This window comes from Sinocyclocheilus grahami, unplaced genomic scaffold, assembly GCF_001515645.1.
Source record: "Sinocyclocheilus grahami isolate Dianchi unplaced genomic scaffold, SAMN03320097.WGS_v1.1 scaffold26.1, whole genome shotgun sequence".
NCBI lineage: Eukaryota > Metazoa > Chordata > Actinopteri > Cypriniformes > Cyprinidae > Sinocyclocheilus > Sinocyclocheilus grahami.
The window spans coordinates 113,571-119,858 of NW_015505205.1; the positions used below are offsets into that span (position 1 = coordinate 113,571).

The window sequence follows — 6,288 nt, forward strand, 5'->3', positions numbered from 1 at the left end:
AAAAAAAAAAAATATTAAAAAAAAAAAAAAAAAAAAAAAAAATATATATATATATATATATATATATATATATATATATAAATGTGGCTCATCCAATCAGAATATAGAGTCCGAACTATCCGTTTCGTAACAAGCATTATATAACACAACGAGTGCTTATTTAAGAGCGATGTGAGGCCAGACCAAATCCTTGGATCAAATTCTCATTTGTCCAATCTCGCCTCTAAGTAGTGCATTATATTCCATGCACATCTGCAGACACAAATCACTCCTGTGAGTGCTGTTAACACTGCATTCTCAATTAGAAGAATTTCAGTCTAACTTCCTCTCAGCGACAGACATTTTGTCAACTCAGGTGTTGAATCTCATTAACTCATCAGATTTGTGGCAAGTGTGTTTCAGAGTTTCTTTAGGGAACTATTTGTTTTGAGCAATATACAGAGGCCTCCGAGACTTGGGACACTTCATCTTAAAAAAACTGAGACTTTAGGAGAATATCTTATAGGTTTTTGCTCAAGGATTCTGGTCCCTATATATCAAGAATCATTGTATATTGAGAGACAAAGTACAATGTATGCTCTCAAGGCTTTTGAAAAAGACTCTTGCACGTCATTGTTACATAAAACCCTTTAGCAATTATGACACTTCGTGAAGAAGGGACTCCAGAGGATGACAGCATTCACACCAACAGACGTTGCATAAGATCTGATCAATCTGTAGTTTCAGATGTCACTAGCAACCAAAGATGCAACAGTCTCACACAAGCTGTCACAAGAGCATTGAGTTGCAATTCATGAGCTGAAACCATACACAAATGTCAAATCATGAACATCAAATAAAAAGACTATTGAAACATAAAATAAACAAATAAATTATTTAAAAAATGCTTTGAAATTGACATGTTGGCCATACAAATGGAAAAACATAGGAAGTTCACCTCTGAAGGAACCGTGGGTAGGTTTGTCGGTTAGCAAAACCAGCTCTTCGCACCCGGACGTTCTCCAGGAGGCCCAGGTACTCCACTTGGTGCTTGCAGCGCTCGTGTTCAAACAGCAGCGGTGACTTAACATCATTCGGCTTTATGCAACGCACGTAGTATGGCTCCTACATGAACCAACAGAGGGCGATTGTGAGTAATTGCATCTATAGAACGCAACAGTGGCCTCAGACTTTTTTAACGACTTTGATTCCAGAATCATTTTTCTCATAGCGATTTAAAAAAAAATCTTTATTAAATTACCACACCAACCAGCTACGAGGATATTTGCATTAAAAACTAAAAAAGTATTTGAAAATTGGACAAAAAGACAAAGGTACAAGACTGGGTACTTAATAACTTTAGTGGAGACAAAAACTTTAATCCCTTTGCAAATGATTTAATAAAATTAGTTGAAATAATACTGATGGCTTCAACAAAAGTATATGCCATTGATTACCAAACACGGCAGTTCGGTCTTTAAAGGCATATAATCTATTGTTAAAAAACACTTTAGATTTTTACGATTTTCCTTCTGGAACTTGACTGTTGCACTCTATTAAATAGTTCTCTGGAATACTTGACTCAATTGGACATTCACAGCCTTCTGCATGAAAATACTTTTTTATATTCATATATTGATAAATAAACTAGACCATTTTTCCAGGTACCTCAACTTCCTACATAGCTTTGCTGTCTATTTCCTCTCACATTAAAAAACATAAACTGAAATAAATATTTAATATCCACATGAGTATTTATTTGGGAAATTTGGCCTTGTAAAAAGCACAATAATATGCATTCATTGGTCATTATCGCAAAAACTCTTTATTTTTCAATGACTGTCTGACTTATCACCTATAAATCAGATAGGGTCTACACAAAAATGCTTCAAACACACCCACCTTGCTGGCCAAGTTCTCCACCAGAGATATCATGGAGTTTTTGAAGAGAGTGGCAGCAGTCAGGGGTCGTTTGGTGACCTCTGTGATGCTCAGCTTGCCCTCTGGCCACATGGCCTTCAGCACAGGGTTTGAGCTGTGAAACACAGAAGGAGAAGGACAGAAAAAAGTCACGGATGTTGTGTGACATCTGGCAGGTATGCAAATAAGACTGGAGGGATGTACTTTATGGTAATACTGACCTGTTGTAAAGTAACCTCTTGAAGTCCTGAAACAAGGTGTCCTTGTTCTTGTCAATAAAGCCTACAACAGAATAACTGAAACAAAACACACAACCACAACGACTGAATTACACAAATATACAGAGTCTGCACATAGCAAATTTCAGACTTAACACAAAAAGTGTTTTAAAATAATTGTTTTTAAACAGGTTTCGTTGAACACTCCCTCCATCTGCAAATCCAAAATTTGAGTTCCAGAATTAAAAATCCCATTCTTTTTTATGATAGAGAAATAACTTATAAATCTTTACATGCAGACCTGTGAGATACGAGGTTGTTAATCAATGGTATATGCTTTTATTGCAGCCATCAGCCCGCATTATTTCAACATTTTTTTTAATAATCATTTTTAACCATGTTTTACCCTATTGGAAAAATTCATGGAAAAAATACTTCCGGAACAAAAGCAGAAGAAAAAGTGGGCAGACATTGTTCCATTCTATTGGTCAATAAATATTTAGCCCCGCCCCTGCACTAATGCAATTGGTTGAGTCCATGCTGCTGTTGTTGGGCTAATTGTGAAGCTCAAACAAACAGAATTTTTTTGAAACCACACACAGAGACACAATGTTTACATTCACTTAATACTGATCTAAATATGAGTGTTATAGTAAATGCTCAAGCCTCCTTGAAGACAAGCAGTATTATAACTGACACAGAGAGAGCTCTGGCTCCTGAATTGAGAATATAATTTTAGATATCATTCTTCTACCCATTTCTCTCATTGTCACACACAAACAAAGGAGCCTGAACATCAACAAGGCATTTCAATGTGGTGTCACATCACACCTACTACACCCACAGAACTTTAGGAAATAACTGACAGCCTGCAATCTGGCAAACCGCTGAAGTGAGAATATGAAACTGCATTCACATTCGGAATCAACTTGTTTTGGTAACCGGCATTTACATCATTCGGAGTGACTAATACGCTTGCGTCATTCAAATGTTTATTTACCAAATCTGTGCCCAAGGGAAGAACTAGATCTCTTTCCACTTAGTTAAGCCTTCTGTGGGTTACTAATGGTGCTTTTTAATTACAGCATTTGGGGCTTATGGTTCAAAACAGCAGAGAGTGCACTTACGCCACATCTCCAGCATAATGGCGGATGCGAAAGTCTCGGTCAAACTCCAGGTTTTTGTCCGTGGGGGAAAGCTGTGGAAACAGAGATGGGGAAAATTAGAGACTTTTAAAACAAAAAAAGTAGACTCTCGAAACTCCTAATAACACATCAACTACAAATGTTTGCAGTAAACAAGTCAGAGAAAGAAGAACGAGGCAGCTCAAAGACTGGGAGGGAGCATCTAAGTAACTCTGCGATTATGAAAGATAGATGAGATGTGCACTTCTATCCAGCATAAGACGGCAGTGCTAAAAAAGCTGTGCTGAAAGAAGTTCAGTGAAAGACTGTGAAAGAGACGGTGCCCTACACTATTTAGTGTTGAGTAGCAAGTGTGCCTACTGTCATTATAATTATAAAAAGGATATTTCTGACTCAAATTCTGATTTCATTCTGCTGCATTTGAAGCTGTAAAATGTACACCTGTGGCCACATGGTTTATATTAATGTATCAAAGTTGCTATGCAACCAACAGCCTACACATAGTGTTTTATTAATATTTTACCTGCTGGGAGAATTGTTAGTTCAAATAATTTGATTAATAAAAGCAAATATTTACTGATGTCTTATTGCTTATGCCTTATTGCAATTTCTTCCTAATATTGAAGAGTGAGAAATGTCAAATTTTACAGAAAAAAAGCCCAAAAGTTTTTTAATTCCCTTCTAATTTGCAACTGTGCATAAACTTACTCTACAGCCCTGTTATCAGCACCAGATCACTGTCCTCTAGGAGTCCATGTATGCTGGGTGAGGGCAGCTAGTGCAGTTATATAAGACTCACTGTCATTCATAAAATACAGCAGTGACATCAAAGGCAAGCAGCCTCAGCTCTCATTAAGATACAGAATGGCTACATCATGTTATTACTGATCCATGATCCATGATCCATGAACAGGGACGCCCATTTCTGCGAATTAAAGCAGAACGGAACAATGACACTCCGTATCCCTCTAGCCACAAGCCGTCACATGCCCACACGCCGGATTAATTAAAGGATTGACTATCAGTAAGTTTTAGTGAGCTTTTGTGTCACAGTCTCTATTGTGGTAGACGCCAGCTTCACTATTCTGTGTCGGGTGCCACTTTACGGTGTCTCTGTTTGGTTTGTGCATGCGGTGACTCACTCGGCTCTTTTTAACTGCAATACAGATAAAACGGCCCTCTAAGGAAATGGATGAGAAGCTACTATCTCTACCAGAGAGGACAAACTCTGAACACTTCACCCGAAGTGGAATAGCAATCAGAATCAATTTGAATGGATGGCTGAAGCGGTGTTGAAAAAAACTCAATCATTTAGTCATTTGAAATTGCAATGGAGATTCATATTTGAGGACTGCATTTGCCAAGAGTTTAAGGTCTTTATGGGTTCTACCCAGACCAGGCTCCAAACACACTCACTGGGTCTCTTAAAAAACATGATATATCTCAATTAGTCATGCCCGGAAATATGCAGGCACATACAGCAACACAATGTGTGAATAAAATGAGGTCTCGTCTTAGTGTAATCATCGAATATATGGAGCCACACTGCATATGCCATTTTACAAAGTAGAGCACAGATGATTGAAAGTCAAAATGGAGATGAGTCACAGCTTAAAAACAAAAAAAAAGCGATGGTGAGAAGAACAAGTTCACACCTTTAAACCTCAAGGATCCTTTATAGAAAGAAGCAGTCAATCATTTAACAGTGTTTCAGAATCTTATTTTGTCTTATTTATGCACCAAACCATATAGGTGTTTTTTACTCCTATAGTACAGTATCATTTATCATAACCATCGATATTGTAAAAATGCCTCATAGTTGAGGTATACCTATGATGAAAATTACAGGCCTCTCTCATCTTTTTAAGTGGGAGAACTTGCACAATTGGTGGCTGACTAAATACTTTTTTGCCCCACTGTATATATGAAAATAAGCTAATTCTAAAAACCTGACAACACAAGAAAACAGTTACATAATTGCCATGTAACTGTAAAACATCCATTACATATAAAAGAAAAAGAAATTGGTCAATTAAGAAATTAATTATCACAGATTTGTGTTTGATTTTTTTTCTTTGCTGATATATTAGAATGATTTGTATTGTGACACTGAAGACTGGCGTAATGGCTGCACAGAATTCAGCTTTGCCAACAAAGGAATAAATTATAAGTTAAAAAGCAAATGAATTACGATGCATTATTTTAATCTACAGGCAGCCTTTATATTTTTAAGATGCAAATTATGTTTATTAGGTTTAACTAAGCAAAATCCCAGTCTTCCCCAGTACATCCTGGAACCTGCTTAAGTAGGATTGAACCAATGGCCTTCCACTTAACAGCCTCAAGCTTTAATCACAACAAAAAGAAGAAAACAGATTAGATTTAGCCACCAACATTAAATGTTGCTGCACTAAAGCATTTTTGGCATGTTTACAACATTTATTTGTAGAATCTGAATTTAACACACATCATCTACACAGTTTTGGTCCACCTGTGCTAATCTGTAGGCCACAGTAACAAACTACAAGAACTCCAATTCTACCTGGTCCTGATTTACAGGGTAAAAAAAAAAAAGTGTGATTGTACGGACACATTTAATCTTGGAACCTGCTGGTCGCACAGATGCCTCCCCACCCTCCTACACCAAGCTCTATTCTCACCCCCCAGGACCACACCATCATGGCTAACACCTGTGCTTCTCAATACAGAGTGTTGGTTAAGCCAAACAAACACAGTAATGGCAATGGCACCTGCCAAAAAAAAACAAAATCTGCCATTCACACATCGACATAGCCAACAGCAGCTAGGTATCCAAATCACTGTGGACTCTAGACGTCTAGATCAAACACAGAGGCCAATGTAACAGTAAACTGTGAAAACATTTGAGATTATAACAAAAAAAAAAATCCTTGTGACTGCTTAGATACACAGCAGAAAGAAAATAGGACTCATCAAATGTGATTCACAAAACTTTATTGTTGAATTTAAATCAGTTCAGGAACTGAGGAACTGAGGGATTCAAGTTA

The 6,288-nt window shown here is 37.2% G+C and overlaps 1 pseudogene; it reads right to left on the reverse strand.

Moving 5' to 3' along the window:
• Positions 1-6,288, reverse strand: part of LOC107565657 (unconventional myosin-Id-like) — an 89,994-nt pseudogene that overhangs the window by 42,707 nt on the left and 40,999 nt on the right.